The sequence below is a fragment of the Triticum dicoccoides genome, chromosome 4B, assembly GCF_002162155.2.
Source record: "Triticum dicoccoides isolate Atlit2015 ecotype Zavitan chromosome 4B, WEW_v2.0, whole genome shotgun sequence".
Lineage (NCBI taxonomy): Eukaryota > Viridiplantae > Streptophyta > Magnoliopsida > Poales > Poaceae > Triticum > Triticum dicoccoides.
In genome coordinates, this window is record NC_041387.1 from 103,289,793 (window position 1) to 103,298,615 (window position 8,823).

Genomic DNA, 8,823 nt, shown 5'->3' on the forward strand with positions numbered 1-8,823 from the left:
GGGGCCCACAAGACAGGGGGCGCGCCCAGGAAGGGTGGGTGCGCCCTCCTATCTCATGCCCACCTCGGATGCTTCTTGACTTGCACTCCAAGCTCTACGGATCACGTTCGTTCCAAAAATCACGCTCCCGAAGGTTTCATTCCGTTTGGACTCTGTTTGATATTCCTTTTCTTTGAAATACTGAAATAGGCAAAAAAACAGCAATACGGGTTGGGCCTCCGGTTAGTAGGTTAGTCCCAAAAATGATATAATTGTGTAAAATAAAGCCCATAAACATCCAAAACAGGTAATATAATAGCATGGAACAATCAAAAATTATAGATATGTTGGAGACATATCAAGCATCCCCGAGCTTAATTCCTGCTCGTCCTCAGTAGGTAAATGATAAAAACTGAATTTTTGATGTGGAATGCTACCTAGCATAATTCTCAATGTAATTTTCTTTATTGTGGCATGAATGTTCAGATCCAAATGATTCAAGATAAAAGCTTATAAAACATAAAAACAATAATGCTTCAAAGCATACTAACAAATAATCATGTCCTATCAAAATAGCATAGCCAAAGAAAGCTTATCCCTACAAAATCATATAGTTAGGCCATTCTTCATTTTCATTACACAAAATACTCCCATCATGTACAACCCCGATGACGAGCCGAGCAATTGTTTCATACTTTTTAACGTGCTTCAGCTTTTTTCAACTCTTACCCAATACATGAGCGCAAGCCATGGACATAGCACTATGGTGGTATATGGTGGTGGTTGTAAGGACAAAAAGGGAGAAGATAGTCTCACATCAACTAGGCGTATCAACGGGCTATGAAGATGCCCATCAATAGATATCAATGTGAGTGAGTAGGGATTGCCATGAAACGGATGCACTAGAGCTATAAATGTATGAAAGCTCAACAAAAGAAACTAAGTGGGTGTGCATCCAACTTGCTTGCTCACGAAGACCTAGGGCATTTTGGGGAAGCCCATCATTGGAATATACAAGCCAAGTTCTATAATGAAAAACTCCCACTAGCATATGAAAGTGACAACATAGGAGACTCTCTATCATGAAGATCATGGTGCTACTTTGAAGCACAAGTGTGGAAAAAGAGATAGTAGCATTGTCCCTTCTCTCTTTTTCTCTCATTTTATTATTTTTTTTTCTTTTTTTCTTTTTCTTTCTCCTTTTTTTTCTCTAGCCTCTTTTTTTTCTTTTTGGCCATTCTCCCTTTTTTGCTTTTTTTTCTTCTTTTTTTTCTTTTTGTAAAGTCCGAAGTCTCATCCCGACTTGCAGGGGAATCATAGTCTTCATCATCCTTTCCTCACCGAGACAATGCTCTAAGAATGAAGATCATCACACTTTTATGGATTTACAACTCAAGAATTACACTCAAAGCTAGAACAAAATATGACTCTATGTGAATGCTTCCGGCGGTATACCGGGATATGCAATGAATCAAGAGCGACATGTATGAAGATTATGATGGTGGCTTTGCCACAAATACGATGTCAACTACATGATCATGCAAAGAGCAATATGACAATGATTAAACGTGTCATAATAAATGGAACGGTGGAAAGTTGCATGGCAATCTATCTTGGAATGGCTATAGAAATGCCATAATAGGTAGGTATGGTGGCTGTTTTGAGGAAGGTAAATAATGGGTTTATGATACCGGCGAAAGTTGCACGGCATAATAGAGGCTAGCAAAGTGGAAGGATGAGTGTGCGTATATCCATGGACTCGCATTAGTCATAAAGAACGCATATACTTATTACAAAAGTCTACTTAGCCCTCGAAGCAAAGTACTACTACGCATGCCCCTAGAGGGATAGATTGGTAGGAAAATACCATCGCTCGTCCCCGACTGCCACTCATAAGGATGACAATCAAAAGAGCACCTCATGCAACAAATTTGTCACACAACTTTTACCATACGTGCATGCCATGGGACTTGCCAACTTCAACAAAAGTATTTCTCAATTTCATAATTATCCACTAGCATGACCCTAACATTACTACCTTTATATCTCAAAACAATTATCAAGCAACAAATTGATCATAGCATCCAATTCACTTCCTATGATAGTTTTTATTATACCCAACTTGGATGCTCATCATTCTAGGACCAAATTTGTAACCATAGCAAATACCATGCTGTTCTAAAAGACTCTCAAAATAATATAAGTTAAGCATGAGAGACTAAGAGTCTCTTCAAAATTAATCCACCTCCGTGCTCTAAAAGATATAAGTGAAGCACTAGAGCAAAAACTATCTAGCTCAAAAGATATAAGCGAAGCACATAGCATATTCTAATAAATTTCAATCAAATAGGCTTCTCCTAAAAGGTGTGTACAGAAAGGATGATTGTGGTAAACTAAAAAGCAAAGAATAATATAATACACGACGCTCCAAGCAAAACACATATCATGCGGCGAATAAAAATATAGCTCCAAGTAAAGTTACCAATGAACGAAGACGAAAGAGGGGATGCCTTCCGGGGGCATCCCCAAGCTTAGGCTTTTGGCTATTTTTGAATATCTTGCGGTGCCATAAGCATCCCCAAGCTTAGGCTCTTGCCACTCCTTATTCCATAGTCCATAAAAGCTTTACCCGAAACTTGAAAACTTCACAACACAAAACTCAATTGGAAATCTTATAAGCTCCGTTAGTGAAAGAAAACAAAACCACCACATAAGGTACTGTGATGAACTCATTATTTATTTATTTTGGTGTTAAACCTAATGTATTCCAAGTTCTCTATGGTTCATACCCTTACATACTAGCCATAGATGCATCAAAATAAGCAAACAACACACAAAAAACAGAATCTGTCAAAAACAGAACAGTCTGTAGCAATCCGTAGCTAACGCAAACTTCTGGAACCTTAAAAATCCTACCAAAATAGGAAGTCCTAAAAAATTTGTTTATTGAACAGAATAAAAAATAATAAATGCAAAACCTTGTTCCTGTGATTTATTGAATTTTTTCTCGTGAGCGCAAAGTTTCTGTTTTTCAGCAGAATCAAATCAACTATCATCATAGGTTATCCTATAGGTTCTACTTGGCACAAACACTAAATAAAACATGAAAACACATCTAAACAGAAAGAAGATGCAAAATTTATTACTAAACAGAAACAATAACAAAAAAACACAAAGAAAATTGGGTTGCCTCTCAATTAGTGTTATCGTTTAACGCCCCTAGCTAGGCATAAAAGCGAAGACAGATCTAAGTAGTGTCATCTTTGGCACTTGATTCATAGGTAGCTCGCATGATAGATTCATAAGGTAATTTGACTTTCTTTCTTGGAAAGTGTTCCATGCCTTTCTTTAATGTAAATTGGAATCTAATATTCCCTTCCTTCATATCAATAATCGCACCAATCGTTCTAAGGAATGGTCTACCAAGAATAATAGGGCAAGAAAGATTGCAATCTATATCAAGAACGATAAAATCAACGGGCACCAAATTTCTATTTGCAACAATTAGAACATCATTGATTCTTCCCATTGGCTTTTTAATGGTGGAATCCGCAAGGTGCAAATTTAACAAGCAATCATCAAGATCATGGAAACCTAGAATATCACATAAAGTTTTCGGAATCGTGGAAACACTAGCACCCAAATCACACAAAGCAAAACACTCATGATCTTTAATTCTAATCTTTATAGTAGGTTCCCACTCATCATTAAGTTTTCTAGGTATAGAAACTTCCAAATTAAGTTTTTCATCAAAAGGTTGCATCAAGGCATCAACGATATGTTTGGTAAAAGCTTTATTCTGACTATAAGCATGAGGAGAATTAACAACGGATTGTAACAAGGAAATACAACCTTCTAAAGAACAACTATCATAATCAAATTCCTTGAAATCCGAGATAGTGGGTTCAATACTATTTAAAGTCATGACCTCTCCAATCCCACTTTTACCAAATTTAGCATCAAGATCTAAAAACTTCAAATTTTTGGGACGCCTTCTAAATAAAGTTCACTCATCTCCTGTCCCATTATTATCAAGATTAATATTGCAAAACAAAGATCTAACATGGGACGCATCAATAACTTTAAGATCTTCATCATTATTTTCCTCTAACTTTTCTGGTTTGGCAGCCATCTTATTGACTAAGGTAGCTTGCTTATCATAAATCTTGGCTATAGCATTTTCAAGCCGGGTAATTTGAGAGTTCACACCATAAAATTCTTTATTCATATCATCAAGCTCCTTATTCATAAACCCCAAAAAACCTTTTTGTTCTTTAAGCTCTTTTCTGAAGAAATTATTATGCTCAAATTGCAAATTCATAAAGCTTCTAATATTTGATTCAATTTCTTCCAACCTTCTAAGAAGGTGGTCGGTACTCTTAGGCAAAGCCATAAGGACAAACATGCACACAAGTAAACAGAAAAAGGCAAGTGAAAGAGAGAGGAAGAAAAAGGCAAGCGGTAAAGAGGGAGAGATTGGGAAAGAGAGGGCAAATAAAACGGCAAGGGTGAAGTGGGGGAGAGGAAAACGAGAGGCAAATGTAAAATAATGTCAATGCGAGGGAGATGAGTTTGTGATGGGTACTTGGTATGTCTTGACTTGAGCGAAGACCTCCCCGGCAACGGCGCCAAAAATCCTTCTTGCTACGTCTCGAGCTTGCGTTGGTTTTCCTTGAAGAGGAAATGGTGATGCAGCACAATAGCGGAAGTATTTCCCTCAGTTTTTGAGAACCAAGGTATCAATCCAGTAGGAGGCTCCTCTCAAGTCCCACGAACCTACACAAACAAACAAAGAACTCACAACCAACGCGATAAAGGGGTTGTCAATCCCTTCACGGCCACTTGCGAAAGTGAGATCTGATAGAGATAATATGATAAGATAAATATATTTTTGGTATTTTATAATATAGATGCAGAAAATAAAGATGCAAATAAAAGTAGATTGAAAGCTCATATGATAAAGGATAGACCCGGGGGCCATAGGTTTCACTAGAGGCTTCTCTCAAGATAGCATAAGTATTACGGTGGGTGAACAAATTACTGTCGAGCAATTGATAGAAAAGCGAATAATTATGAGATTATCTAGGCATGATCATGTATATAGGCATCACGTCCGTGACAAGTAGACCGACTCCTTCCTGCATCTACTACTATTACTCCACACATCGACCGACTCCTGCCTACATCTAGAGTATTAAGTTCATAAAGAACAAAGTAACGCATTAAGCAAGATGACATGATGTAGAGGGATAAACTCATGCAATATGATATAAACCCCATCTTTTTATCCTCGATGGCAACAATACAATACGTGCCTTGCAACCCTTTCTGTCACTGGGTAAGGACACCGCAAGATTGAACTCAAAGATAAGCACTTCTCCCATGGCAAGAAAGATCAATCTAGTAGGCCAAACCAAACTGATAATTCGAAGAGACTTGCAAAGATAACTCAATCATACATAAAAGAATTCAGAGAAGATTCAAATATTATTCATAGATAAACTTGATCATAAACCCACAATTCATCGGATCTCGACAAACACACCGCAAAAAGAGTTTACATCGAATAGATCTCCACAAGAGAGGGGGAGAACATTGTATTGAGATCCAAAAAGAGAGAAGAAGCCATCTAGCTAATAACTATGGACCGAAGGTCTGTGGTAAACTACTCACAACTCATCGGAGGGGCTATGGTGTTGGTGTAGAAGCCCTCCATGGTGGATTCCCCCTCCGGCAGAACACCGGCAACGGCTCCAAGATGGGATCTTGCAGATACACAAGGTTACGGTGGCGGAAATATTTCTTCGGTGGCTCCCTAGATGTTTTCGGGGTATGTAGGCTTATATAGGAGAAGAAGTACGTCGATGGCCACCCGAGGGGCCCACGAGACAGAGGGGTGCGCCCAGGAAGGGTGGGCTCACCCTCCTATCTCGTGGCCGCCTTGGGTGCTTCTTGACTTGCACTCCAAGCTCTCCGGATCACATTCGTTCCAAAAATCACGCTCCCGAAGGTTTCATTCCGTTTGGACTCCGTTTGATATTCCTTTCCTTCGAAATACTGAAATAGGCAAAAAAAAACAATACGGGCTGGGCCTCCGGTTAGTAGGTTAGTCCCAAAAATGATATAATTGTGTAAAATAAAGCTCATAAACATCCAAAACAGGTAATATAATAGCATGGAACAATCAAAAATTATAGATACGTTGGAGACATATCATTACCCCAATTCGATGCCGAGGCGCTGGAGCCCGTCCTACCAGCGCATAATGCGGCTAACCGACCACCACGTGGCCTGGACAAGGTGGCAACTCGAGCCGAACACCATCCCGCACTACCTCGCCGTAAAAACAGAGACACAACAGCTCGAGGATACACATATGACCTGCGGCATGACCTAGAAAACAGAGCAGGTCAGACCAGATCGATCTATGGATCCCTGGGGCGTGCCCCGATGCGCAACGATGGCCATCCTTCCGGACGTGACAAGCATAACCATGCCCGGACCGAAGACCGAAGACGAACTCCATCCGAGCTACGCCGCAACTTGGCCCGATATAGAGGCGCCGCACACCCCCTTTGCTTCACTGATGAAGTAATGGAACATGAATTCCCGGAAGGTTTTAAACCCATGAACATCGAGTCATATGATGGGACAATAGACCCCGCGGTATGGATTGAGGATTTTCTTCTCCATATTCATATGGCCCGCAGCGATGATCTTCACACCATCAAATACCTCCTGCTAAAACTCAAGGGGCCTACTCGGCACTAGTTGAACAGTTTGCCCGAAAACTCAATTGGCAGCTGGGAAGACTTGGAAGACGCCTTCCGCGATAACTTCCAGGGCACATATGTTAGACCTCCAGATGCCGACGACTTAAGTCACATAGTTCAACAGCCCGGAGAGTCAGCTAGGAAATTTTGGACTAGGTTCTTAACTAAAAAGAACCAGATCGTCGACTGTCCAGATGTCGAAGCCCTAGCAGCATTTAAACATAGCATCTGTCACGAATGGCTCGCTCGACACCTCGGACAAGAAAAGCCGAAGTCCATGGCAGCCCTCGCGACACTTATGACCCGCTTCTGCACGGGCGAGGATAGCTGGCTAGCCCGTAGCAATGATAATACAAGCGAACCTGGCACTTCTGAAGCCATAAATAGCAACGGCAAGCCCCGACGCAACAGACACAAGCGTTGAAGCAATAGTGATAACACTGAGGACACGATGGTCAATGCCGGATTCAGTGGCTCTAAGTCCGGTAAGCGGAAGAAGCCATACAAAAGAAACAATCTGGGCCCGTCCAGCTTGGACCACATACTTGATCGTCCATGTCAAATCCACGGCACTCCTGATAAACCAGCCAATCATACCAACACAGAGTGTTGGGTTTTTAAACAGGTCGGCAAGTTAAATGCCGAGAACAAGGAGAAAGGGTTGCAAAGCGAGAACGATGACGAGGAGCCCCGGCCACCAAACACAGGGGGACAGAAGAAGTCCCCCCCCCCAAGTTAAAACGGTGAACATGATATACGCTACTCATATCCCCAAGAGGGAGCGTCTACGTGATGGAGCCAGTTCCCCAAAGTTCAACCCATGGTCGTCCTGCCCGATCACCTTCGATCGCAAGGACCATCCGATCAGTATCCGTCATGGCGGATCAGCCGCACTAGTCCTCGACCCAATCGTTGATGGATTCCACCTCACGCGAGTCCTCATGGACGGTGGCAGCAGCCTAAACCTGCTCTATTAGAATACAGTGTGCAAAATGGGTATTCATCCCTCAATGATCAAGCCCACAAAAACTACCTTTAAAGGAGTTATACCAGGTGTAGAGGCCCGCTGTACGGGCTCAATCACACTGGAAGTGGTCTTCGGATCCCCGAATAACTTCCAAAGCGAAGAGTTGATCTTCGATATCATCCCCTTCCGCAGTGGCTATCACGCACTACTCGAATGAACCGCATTCGCTCAATTCAACGCGGTGCCACACTACACTTATCTCAAGCTCAAGATGCCCGGACCACGCGGTGTCATAACAGTCAATGGAAACACAGAACGTTTCCTCCGTACCGAGGAGCACACCGCTGCCCTCGCAGTAGAAGCACGGAGCAGATTTTCCAGGCAGAACCTTAATTCGTCGGCCAAGATCCCGGACACTGTCAAACGAGTCTGAACTACTCTGCAGCAGGACAGTCCAGCTTGTCAAGAGCTTGACTAGCAATTCGGCCTCCGTCCTAGTCCCGACCAAACGGTGGCACTCGTACCGCGCGTGCATAACTACGCACTCAAAATACCATGGGCATAGACGGAGGCACAACTAGATCATGGTCCACAATACGTCTCAACCTTCTCTGGACCCACATACTTTCACTTTTTCTTTTCTTTCAGGTTTCTTTTTCCCAGGCCTTTCCTGGTGACCTGATTGTCAGACCTGTCAAGGGACGAATACACTAAGACGGCAACAAGCATTGACGTATAAGGGAATCTCCAGGTGGTCCCTTTAAATGATCGTTATGCCTGTTTTAAGAACCCGCACACAGCTCTCCCTTGGTCGTGGCATGTTAAAATAGCCCTGTTGCTTATCGCACCACTTCTACAAATACGCTTTGACGTATTAATCAAATTATAATGAAAAACAGTTTGCGGCCCAATTTATATGACATTAAGTTGCTATTTTATTTTCTTGGTATTCTTATCAATTGCACCCGTACACTCTGGTATGCCTTAATTCGCCAGGGGCTTCATTACGCCCCATAATACGGCAAGAAAGTCTGAACACTTTTTACAGTATAGTTCGGCACCCCGAATTGTAGCATTATATGCATCGGCTACGAATCATGTCTT